The sequence below is a fragment of the Saccopteryx bilineata genome, chromosome 2 (assembly GCF_036850765.1).
Source record: "Saccopteryx bilineata isolate mSacBil1 chromosome 2, mSacBil1_pri_phased_curated, whole genome shotgun sequence".
In the NCBI taxonomy this organism is placed as follows: Eukaryota; Metazoa; Chordata; class Mammalia; order Chiroptera; family Emballonuridae; genus Saccopteryx; species Saccopteryx bilineata.
The window spans coordinates 190,678,257-190,690,312 of NC_089491.1; the positions used below are offsets into that span (position 1 = coordinate 190,678,257).

The 12,056-nt window shown below is 41.5% G+C and overlaps 1 protein-coding gene across 3 annotated transcripts in view; it reads left to right on the plus strand.

Moving 5' to 3' along the window:
* Positions 1-12,056, plus strand: part of USP12 (ubiquitin specific peptidase 12) — a 127,679-nt gene that overhangs the window by 46,928 nt on the left and 68,695 nt on the right. The window lies entirely within an intron of this gene.

The window sequence follows — 12,056 nt, forward strand, 5'->3', positions numbered from 1 at the left end:
TAATTTTTTTTTCATTTTTCTGAAGCTGGAAACAGGGAGAGACAGTCAGACAGACTCCCGCATGCGCCCGACCGGGATCCACCCGGCACGCCCACCATGGGGCGACGCTCTGCCCACCAGGGGCGATGCTCTGCCCATCCTGGGTGTCGCCATGTTGCGACCAGAGCCACTCTAGCGCCTGGGGCAGAGGCCACAGAGCCATCCCCAGCGCCCGGGCCATGTTTGCTCCAATGGAGCCTTGGCTGCAGGAGGGGAAGAGAGAGACAGAGAGGAAAGCGTGGCGGAGGGGTGGAGAAGCAAATGGGCGCTTCTCCTGTGTGCCCTGGCCGGGAATCGAACCCGGGTCCTTTGCATGCTAGGCCGACGCTCTACCGCTGAGCCAACCGGCCAGGGCCATATTGTGATTTTTAACGTATGTATACTAGTACAGTAATATTCTAGTAAGTAGGAAGTAATTTCTATTTGACCTTAATACAGGGTAATCAGTAACTAGTCTGTAGAACAACAAAGGAAACCTAGTTTCCTCTTCTGTAGGGTAAGCTGGCTTGTATCCCATATCCTTAGCTTAGTACCTAGTACATGTAAGCCATAGAAGGTAATTATTTATCCATTGATTTGAGGGGTGGGGAGGGAGAGAGAGAAGCATTAACTTGTTGTTCTACCTAGTTATGTAATCATTGGTTGCCTCTCATATGTACCCTGATTGGGATCGAACCTGTAACCTTGGTGTGCCAGGACAATGCTCTATGCATTGACACCTGGCCAGGGCCAAAAAATGTTTTTAAAATAGTAAATACATGGATCAGTATAGGTAACTATATGGTGTGTGTGTGTGTGTGTGTGTGTGTTTGTATAACTTCACTTACGTTTATTTGTACCCTACCTATCTAAAATAATTTAAGGTGGGACTTGCATGTATGAAATTGCTATAGGAGAGCTTTGTCTTTCTAAAGAAATTTCAGGTGTTACCAGTTTATGAGTGACTATTTTTGAAACTGTTTTATTCAAGTATGTAGTATAAGCTGTAGGAAACTTCTCACAGTTGTAGGAATTATTGTCGGAACTAATACTCTATTAGATATCTAGGGTAAGGCAAACACTACTTAGTGTGTTTGCATCTTAAGTATTATAGATCTGTATGCTGAACACCTTTGCCACAGAAATCATCAGTCTGGAAAAAGTTTAGCAAAATATTAACTGTAATAATTACTGAGAGATATGAAGTATATGCAGTCAGAGCAAACTGAAAATAAGTTAATCTTGCCTGAAAAGATAATGATTAATATATAGAAGGTGAATATAGTGTTGAATGATCATTTATTGTCTAAACTGGGTCACTTTAGGAATGAAAAGGTATGCTGTTACTTATGTCATGACTACTGTCACACAGCCTCTAGGCAGACTGGGACTTTTGATCTCCCTTTGCAAGATGAACATAGGATTCTCTGCCATATATTGGGGTTCTAGAATTACTATTGCTTTTGACTCAAAAGTAGTAATGGTAGCACAACTAAAGGAGCAATCACTACACAAAACATAGCAAATGTAGAGCTTTTGAATTGAAAATATGAGGGAAAGTTGTATTAATTTTCTATACCATGGACCAAATTGTCACAAATTTAGCAACTTCAGCCAACACATGCTTATTACATAATACTTTCTGTGGGTAAGCAGTGCCCTCTGCGAGGCTGCACCCAGGTTTTGGCCAGAGCTCAGTTCTCATCTGAAGTCTCGATTGGCCCCCAATCTGTTTCCAAGCTCACTAAGGTTGTTACCTTGTTTTTCAGTTCATGAATTGAGTTTTTCATCTCTGTTTGATTTGTTTTCATAGTTTCAGTTTCCTTGGTAATATATTCTTTGTGTTCATTGAGTTGTTTTTTGAACTCCCTAAATTGCCTTTCTGTGTTTTCTTGTATATCTCTGAGTATTTTTAGGATTTCTATTTTAAATTCTCTGTCATTTAACTCCAAGGTTTCCAATCTATTAAAAATTTTTTCTATAGATTTTTTCTCATCTATGCTACATCTCTGTCTTTTGTATTTATGATATTCGATATCCTTTACCTTAATGGCATCTGAGGGTGGTTTTGTTAATAACACTAATGAGAATTAATAAAGAATAAAAAGAAAAAAACAATAAAAATAATTAAAAAATTATTTCTTTTTATTTCTTTGAGAAAATACTGTGAAAAACAGAATTATATTGTGCTAAATGGAACAAAAACTATAACAGGGCCTGAGTTGGGGAGAAGTGACAAAGGGGAAAAAAACAAGGTAGTATTAGAGATTTTTCTTTCATTATTGTAGAGCGTTATTAGCAAAACTTTTTATGTAATTTAGACAGTATTTATACTCTGAGGAGAGTAGACTACTTTGAATATACTTGTTAAAATAAAAACTTTTATTTTGTAAGAAATTTGTTCTAAAGAAACTTCTGAACAATTTGAACACATGCACATTTACTTTTAAATTTTCTACGAAGTGACAGAAAGATGTGTCTGTGTGAGTGTGGTGAGTGTTATGTTCAGGTTATTAACCTATAATAGAGCTAGAGCAGTTGTCTCCAACCCCTGGGCCACGGGCCGGTACCGGTCTATAGGCTATTTGGTACCGGTCTGCAGAGAAAGAATAAATAACTTACATTATTTCTGTTTTTTTATATTTAAGTGTGAACGATGTTTTATTTTTAAAAAATGACCAGATTCCCTCTGTTACATCCATCTAAGACTCTTGACGCTTTTCTCAGTCACGTGATACATTTACCCGTCCCACCCTAAAGGCTGGTCTGTGAAAGTATTTTCTGACATTAAACCGGTCCGTGGCCCAAAAAAGGTTGGGGACCACTGAGCTAGAGGATAAGCAGTGCTACCAGTAGACCAGATAGATAGTTTCTAGAAATTCCTAGAGAATTGAAAAGTAGTAGGTAGGAATAAAGATCGCAACAAGTAGGAAATGTTACAGTAGGAAGGAGAATAATCACTAAACATAACAGCTAGCCATGGAAGCTTGAATTTGGATTCTGCAGTTGGTTGTTGGAGTGTGGCTGTGATGAGTCACCATCAAAGAAGTTTGAAATAGCTGGCTCAGTGGAGTCTTCTTTTTTCTTGTTCCAACAGAATTGTGGGCCCACCTGGTTTTACTTGTAGGATAAAGTTAGAGATAGGTCTTTGCAGAAAATGGGTGAACTTTTAGGCATTATGGCTTAAGAGTGGAGAGGGTGGAGAAAGACTTGTGGTAGTTTGGTTTTACTGCAGATTCGGCAACAGGGTGCATGCAGTTCTACCCTCAGAGTCCCACTCTATCTTGATTTGTCTATTTCTTGCACCTGTTCCTTCTATGGAACTTGGAGCCTGTATTTTCAGGACAAACACAGAAGAAACCCATGGGAGTGGTCCTTAATTCAATTCACAAATCTGAACAACTGGGGATTTCTAGACATGTGAGGAACACCAAGAGCTTGAATGAGACCAGAAACTTGGAAGTTTTTCCTTTGAGTGACAATAGTTTAATGACTGAGGCCCACATTTCTCTTCTTTTACTTTTTAGTTTTCTTCCTTTATTTCTCCTTCCCTTTCTGCCTCCCTCCCTCCCTTCTTTTTGCTTTCCTGTACTGCTTTTTGTTGGAGTGATTTTTTTTTTTTGTATTTTTCTGAAGCTGGAAACGGGGAGAGATAGTCAGAAAGACTCCCGCATGCGCCTGACCGGGATCTACCCGGCACGCCCACCAGGGGCGATGCTCTCCCCACCAGGGGGCGATGCTCTGCCGTAACCAGAGCCACTCTAGCGCCTGGGGCAGAGGCCAAGGAGCCATCCCCAGCACCCGGGCCATCTTTGCTCCAATGGAGCCTTGGCTGCAGGAGGGGAAGAGAGAGACAGAGAGGAAGGAGGGGGCGTGGAGAAGGAAATGGGCGCTTTTCCTATGTGCCCTGGCCGGGAATTGAACCCTGGTCCCCCTCACTCCAGGCCAACGCTCTACCGCTGAGCCAACCAGCCAGGGCCTTGTTGGAGTGATTTAAAAAAATTTTTTTTACTAGTTACCTATAAACTTTTCAGCATACATGTTGGGAAAACAGCTGTGTTAGGCTTGCTCACTTGTACTCTGCCTGATTAGTGTGTATAGTCTGTGTAAGGCTATGGGTGTTTGCCCTCGGCGCCATAGATTGCCATCGCTTGCCCACCACTGCAAGGAGCCAGGGTTTTTTTTGCTGTTTGTTTGCCTGCTGCCGTGAGAAGCGATTTTCCCCCTGCTGGTTTGCTTGTCTGCTGTTGCGAGATTCTATTAAATGGTAATGGCCAATGCTTTCTGGCTCCACCATTTCTCTACCTTCTGCCTGAATCCAGTGTGGACCTGCCTGGCCTTGGCCACTAGCATAACATCTGGTTTTGTGAGCAGGATTCGGATCATATTGGTATGGAGCCACCAACACTCTGGACGGATAGGGATAGGAGAGTGGTCATTGTTCTCTAGCATATGTTTCCCTGTGGCTGTCCTTTTGGGGGCTGTGGGCTGGGTGTGTTTTTACAGCACTGCAGGCACAAACTAAAAGCTCTGTGCAAGAGGCTGCCTGAGGACAAAAGCTCCAGGATGAGCTGTATACACTGTCAACAACAGCATGAGCTGGAACATTCACTGGAGAAGCAGTTGTAGATTGCTGAACTGCAGGTCAGGCTGCAGGCTGAGAACCAGTGACGGTGTGAACTGGAACAAGTGCTGGAGCAGGCCAGCTGCTCTCGAGAGCTGCAGTGTGAGATGCAGGCGGAGCACCAACAGCGCCTGGAACTGGAGTGGTTGCTTGAGAAGGAATTGGTTTCATGAGCTCCAGTTTGCCCTAGAACCTGAATGCTGACAGTGACAGTTGTTAGGAAAACAACTGTGGGTTTAAGAGCTCAAGTTCCAGCTCATGCCAAGAGCCAGCAGGTGCAGGAGCCAAAGCAAGTGCTGAAAAAGGAGCTGCATTTGTGCCAGTGGAGTGGCTCTGAGTCGGAGGTTGTAGTCATTTCTGACTCTGCTGAGGAGAAGGTTTGGGATGAAATTGCCATCTGCAGACTCAGAGACTAGCTGATGGTCACCCAAAAGGTAAAAATCCGGTAGCCACATGTCCCTCAGGGACAGGCACAACCTCCTCCACAGGTAGTTGAGCACTCTGTGGTCCGGCCCTACACCCAAAGCAGAGCTGATGGAATTAGAAGCACAGTTCAGGCAGAAACCCATCGACCCTGGCAGCCTGGTTGCTATGATTGTGGGACATAGGGGGTGAATGGCATCATGCTCTTGGAACAGAAATGGAGAAATTGTCCACCATTACCATGCACTCCTCCTTAAGGCAGCGTCTTCAGAACTGCTATGACAACCCAGGAAACCATACCCTATTAGAGTGGGTGATGGACGCCATTTGTACAGTCTGGAGAATGCTGGAGACTTGCCAGGGGCAATGAGTTGGTGGCAGCGCTATAGTGAGTTAGTAAAGGTCCTTTGGGAACTAGGCATGAAGAATGCTGCTTTCCATCCGGGTCCCGTGGACCAGACGAGGAAGTGTTTATGGCAGGGATGAGGGACCTTATTCTCTGTAGCACCCCAGCAACCCTTTTTAGGTCACTAGTGGCTCTCTTGAGTCCTTACTTGGGGCAGCCCATCAACGCGGTTACACAGATAGCAACAGATTTGGGAGAACTGGAGACAACCTGGGGCTGTAAAGCTGTGCAGGCTGCTACGCATGCTGCCCCCCCAAAAAAACTAATAAGAGAAACAGACCTGTAAAGGCTACCTGAATACAAACGTGGGTAGATTTGATTGCAGCCGGGGAAGATAAAGAGAAATTGGATGGCAGATCTAGTAAAATCCTATTAGAGCTTTGGTGGCAGCTTGAGCCATAACAGAAATTCCAGCCGCTGTAAAAGCCGAGAAAGTGGGTGGCCCTGGCAGCTGCCAAGAAATGGCTGGCGTTTAGGTTGCACGGCTGCAAGATTATTTGTTGGAGACAGCTGTGGGAGAAGAGGATCCCTCAAGACCTGTTGTCCCAGTTTGAATAAGGGAAAGTCTGAGGGGCCTGCCTAATGGGTAGGGGGCGCAGAGGCCCTGTGTGGAATTGGCAATTCAGTGGTCCCCTTCTAATGTGCAGCAGGTGTTGGCGTTAGAAGGTTATAAGTGCTTTTTTTTTTGTAGCAGCAGCAGCTACAAGAACTGTCAAGGTGGCACAAGCCTTGAATGTATTTGACACTGCTAGGTCGTGTGAGCTTGTTGAGGGGCTTGAATGGAGCTGTGGCAATGGACAGCACACTATGGAAAGGTGCTGAGGTCCATTATCAAAGAGTTGTGTGGCTAATTGCCTGTAATGGACTTTCACTGTGGTGATTTGCACAGACAGACCGATCATTGAGCAGTGTAATGGACTCTTGGACTGCGACCAGAGTAGGGCACTGGCTTCCTTGCTGAATGGACACGCCGCTTGTACTACAAGAGACCCTGATGGGGGGGGAGGCTGTGGTACCTGTGGAGGCCCTCCTGCACTGGGAAGCTGCTCCCATCCAGTTGCAGAGACTCACCAAGGACACTTTGCAGTTTCAATGGACATAGTCCTGGACTATACAGGGCCTCCCACCTACTGTGGGGTAGGAGGCTAGAGGTGGGCCTCCAGTTAACTCCTTGGGCAAAGGGCTCAGGGAGACATTGTGAAGGACACCTTTGTAATTATTGTGTAACTTGTGCTGTTGCTATAGGCTCCATTTATGTAATGTACCTCACTGCTCACACAGGTATTATCACAGAAGATACCTGTCACAAGATTATAAGGCGAGCAACCTTAAGGTGGAATGTTGGGAAGTTAGGCTTGCCCGCTTATACTTTGCATGATTAGTGTGTGGGCACGTGGCACTGCCATGGGTGTATCGTCTATGTAAGGTGCTTGCCTTCAGAGTGGTGGATTGTAGATCTCTTGCCCACCACTATAGGGGGCCGTTTTTTGCTGTTTGTTCGCATGCTGGTTTGCTCATCTGCCATTGTGTGATTCTATTAAACGGGAATGGCCCAACGCTTTCTGGCTCGGCAGTTTCTTTCCCGTCTGCCTGAATCCAGTGTGGACCTGCCTGACCTCAGTCACCAGCTTTACAATACATAACTAAATTTTCTTCTAAAGTTACCAGCATCTCTGTTTGCCCCTCTTTACTATGTAGACCAGGGGCCTGCGGGCCACATGCGGCCCCCTGAGGCCATTTATCCGGCCTCCGCCGCACTTCCGGAAGGGGCACCTCTTTCATTGGTGGTCAGTGAGAGAGCACAGGATGCATCCTGTGTGCTGTATGTGGTGGCGCCACAAAGCGCAGCGATGCGGGACGCACACGTCAGGGCTCCGGAAGCGCGTCATATCACTTGTTACGGCTAGCATTGACAAATATGGAACCAGATACTGACCATCTCATTAGCCAAAAGCAGGCCCATAGTTCCCATTGAAATACTGGTCAATTTGTTGATTTAAATTTACCTGTTCTTTATTTTAAATATTGAATTTGTTCCTGTTTTGTTTTTTTACTTTAAAATAAGATATGTGCAGTGTACATAGGGATTTGTTCATAGTTTTTTTATAGTCCGGCCCTCCAACGGTCTGAGGGACAGTGAACTGGCCCCCTGTGTAAAAAGTTTGGGAACCCCTGATGTAGACCAAACTCCTTTGTATACACTAGCAGCTGTTTGTATAACCTCTTTCCACTTGTTTTTTGAATAAAGCATGGCAGATTCAGTACAATTGTAGAAGCAAAAGTAAGTGTTATAATTCCTGACTGTATAAAGAAATAATTGGGAGGTAGAGGAAAGGAGAGATAGAAGGAAAGGAAAGGCACTAATTTCTGTTTGTTTCATAGCAGACATTTCTTAAATACTCCATGAAATTGGTAAACCTAGCTAGAGATTTAAATATAGAATGACTAGAAGCCCTCAAACAGTATGTCCAATAATACATAGTAATAGGTAGGAGGTGGGGTAGGAGAGTTGGGAGATAGTTGTATACCACTTTTTAATCCTGCATAGCCCAGATTTAAAAGCTGTTGACTGAAGCATATCTTATTTAAAGTTGTGATAATAATCATCACAAAGCCAAACTGTTAACAGTGATGGCTCTGGGGAAAGACACCAGAAGGGAGGGAGTGGTAAATAATACTTTTATGTTTTTATTTGATACCCTCTCTACGGTTTGCATTATTTTTAGGTTGTGAGCATGCAGTATTCATTAGATAAAGTTTTATACAGAGGTATGCCTCACCAGGTGGTGGCACAGTGAATAGAGCATCAGACTGGGACGTGGAGGACCCAGGGTCGAAACCTTGAGGTTGCCAGCTTGAGCAAAGGCTCATCTGGTTTGAGTAAGGCTTACCAGCTTGAGCCAAAGGTCGCTGGCTTGAGCAAGCGGTCACTTGGTCTCCTGTAGCCCCCTGGTCAAAGCATATAGGAGAAAGTAATCAATGAACAACTGAGGTGCCACAAAGAAGAATTGCTGCTTCTCATCTCTCTCCCTTCCTGTGTCTGTCCCTGTCTGTCCCCTCTCTCTGTCAAAAAAAAAAAAAAAGTTTTATGCAGAGGTATATAAAAGGGACTTGATGCTTGTTCTAGTATTTACAACAGATGTCCAAAGGGAGGTAATCTGGACTTTTGAATCAAATAAAGATTGGTATATGTTCCTTCTACGTACACGGTAGCTTTCAAAACAAGATGCAGCTGCCTGACCAGGCGGTGACGCAGTGGATAGAGCACTGGACTGGGACGCAGAGGACCCATGTTCAAAACCTCAAGGTCGCCAGATTGAGTGCGAGCTTATGTAGTTTGAGCAAGGCTCACCAGCTTGAGCCCAAGGTCACTGGCTTGAGCAAGGGGTCACTCGGTCTGCTGTAGCCCCCCCTGGTCAAGGCGCATATGAGAAAGCAATCACTGAACAACTAAGGTGCCACAACGAAGAATTGATGCTTCTCATCTCTCTCCCTTCCATTCTGTCTGTTCCCTCTCTGTCTCTGTCACAAAAAAGCAAAACAAAACAACAAAAAAACAAGGTGCAGCTAAAGAAAATATTATCTTCTACTAGAATTTTCCATGTATCACTTGGTTTGGTAAAATGATCACTTAGAAAAATTGAAATGGCTGATGCTTCTAATAATACTTTACATCAGTGTTTCCCAACCTTTTTTGTGCCATGCCCCACCTTAACCTTTCTAAAATTTCTATGTCCCTCCCCTATGTAACATACATAATTTTTAACATTAAAAAATTGATTTGTTCACTTAATAAACATAAATGATAGGTTCTAGGAAGAAATCACTATGAAATTGTTAACAAAACATAGTAAGTAAAATTTCAAAACATATAATGAAAAACAAATTTAAATTCCAAATAATTTTAATACAGATTTTTCTATATTAATTTATTATTTTAATTTAGTGTGATCCTTGCGCTTGATGGATCTGCACAGAGATTTTATATTAGGTTCCAATTTGGTTAGCTTTAGTCTCAAGTCTCCACGTTGTGTTATATCCAGCCAATTTCTTTTTTTTACCAGTAAATCATTTACAGCACTAAATCCACATTCAGCTAAAAATGAAAATGGAAACGGTAGCAATAGTTTTCTTGCACATTTGGTTGAATTTGGGTATTTGATTTCTGTTTCCTCACAAAGCCATGCCATCGCTCCTTTGATATTAAATAAAGCTTTAACTGACTCATCATTTTGCAATTCAGCGAGTTCTTCTTGATACTGCATATTTGATATATCAGACAAATCCACTAACATTGGCTGCATCATCCATGTTGGGAAATCAATTTGTTTTAAATCAGAAAATCTTTCTTTTAAATCAGCCGATAGAATATTCAAATGATTGACAATAACAAGTAAAGCGGTATCAGTTACTTCACATTTTTGGAGCTAATGAAACTGTTTAAAGTTTTTGTTGTTCATATGTTTCTGACATAACTCAATATTGGTAATGAAACCAAATATCTTTGCTTTTGCATCGACAAGAGTTTTATTTGTTCCTTGAAGTTGCTTATTTAATATATTTAGTTTTTCAAAGATATCGGCTAAATAACTCACAAATGCTTTACCATCTATTGTTAACAGATACTTCATTTCAGGTTTGTCGCTTAAAAAAATCACTAAGAGTATCAAACAGTTCCATAAATCTTTTCAAACAGTTTCCTTTAGATAGCCATCTTACTTCAGTATGAAGTAAGAGTCTCACATGGTCTTCATTTTGTTCTTCACAAAATAGCTTGAAAAGACGCTCACATTTGGCACTAGCTTTAATAGCATTAACACACTTTATTACTGTATGTAATACTTCATTCAGAACAGGCGAGATGTTTTTAGCTACCAAGTTTTCCCTATGAATAACACAATGCACAAGAATCATTTCTGGATTCGCATCTTTCATCAATTTTAAGCAGCCATTTTTCTTGCCCATTATATTGGGAGCACCATCTGCAGCACAAGATGTTATATTTTTCATTGGTATATCATAGATATCTAAGTAGTTTTTTAGCTTATTATATATATCTTTGGAGGTAGTGGTGCTTTCTAATCTTTTACAGAACAACATTTCTTCAGCAAAATGTCCTTTATCAATATATCTTATGTAAGTTATCAATCCCGCCTCACTGTCTCTCAAAGTTGATTCATCCATTTGCAAGGAGAATTTTCTTGTCTTCAGCTTTTCAATAAGTTGTTTTTCAGTATCCTCACTCATTTCGTCTATTCTTCTGCTAACAGTATTGTCACTGAGTGGCATAGCTTTTACACCTTTGTCATCTTTTTCAAGAACCGTTTTAAGAAATGCTGATATTGACGGTTTTATTAAATTCTCTCCTATGGTGTGATTTTCTCCAGTTTTAGCGATGAATAAAGAAATTTGATAACTAGCCTCAAGTACACGATTATTAGTTGAAGTATGAGCAGTAAATAGAGACTTTAATGTTCTTTTTTCAAAATTTTTCTTTTAAAGTTTTAAAGTAACTCAAATCTGAATTAATATGAGCACTATGTTTCGCCTTCAAATACGCCTCAAGACGACCTCGTTTCATTGATTCGTTGGTCAAGCATTGCTGGCATAAAGGACAAAAAGGAATTCGCTCATCGTGAACAGCGGGTATGAACCCAAATTTTAAATATTCCTCCGAATATTGACGAGGTTTTTTTCTTGCGTGCACCACTCATTTTACTATGGGCTATAAGAAATAAAAATAAGATCAATTAAAAACTAATATTAAAATATGTGTTAAAATATATTCAATGTGACATAGAGTAAACGAATACTAAAAATTCATATTTATTTAAATGTATATAACACATTTACTACACTACCACCACAAATCAAAAGGTATCTATATTTTTTCCACTTGACAAAATTTTCTGGAAAGTTATGCTTCTAAAATTAAAATTGTTGTGCATGCACTATTATAGCCCCAATAATATTTATAAAATATTATTGCTTTCTAGCCCCGATGCAAGAAGTACTTAATAAAGAGTTTAATATTGATAAAAATAAAATCAAATATTTACCAATTATATCTATACAATATATATATGTATATTTATTAAATCAACGAGCTTTTACAACAGTTTTGACTGACACTTATTTCAAATTAACACCAACTGAATGATGTGAAAAACTACAGAAGTTGCGATGGGCCAATTAGGTGAGAATAACTGCGTTGTTTAGCGAGTTTTTAAAACGTCTGGGGTTCCCCGCGGCAGACGGCACGCTCCACGGTGAACCCAGGACGAAGTTTACTTGACGACGCCAATCATCTAGTTGATATTTTGGTCTCGTCAAATGAAATTATACTTAATATAAATTATTTACCGCAATTATTTAAGAATTGCATTTTTTGTTAAATTTGGCACCGATATCTAGCATTGCATTTAAATGGCCCGGGGTGAAAGAGTTAAAGTCGTGTCGAGTCCATTTTTAAATTGCCCCCCTTAACTATCGAATTGCCCCCCTGTGGGGCATGGGCCCCACGTTGGGAAACACCACTTTACATAGTGCTTTACTGCGCTAGAGAAGTTTCATGTCTAATATTTG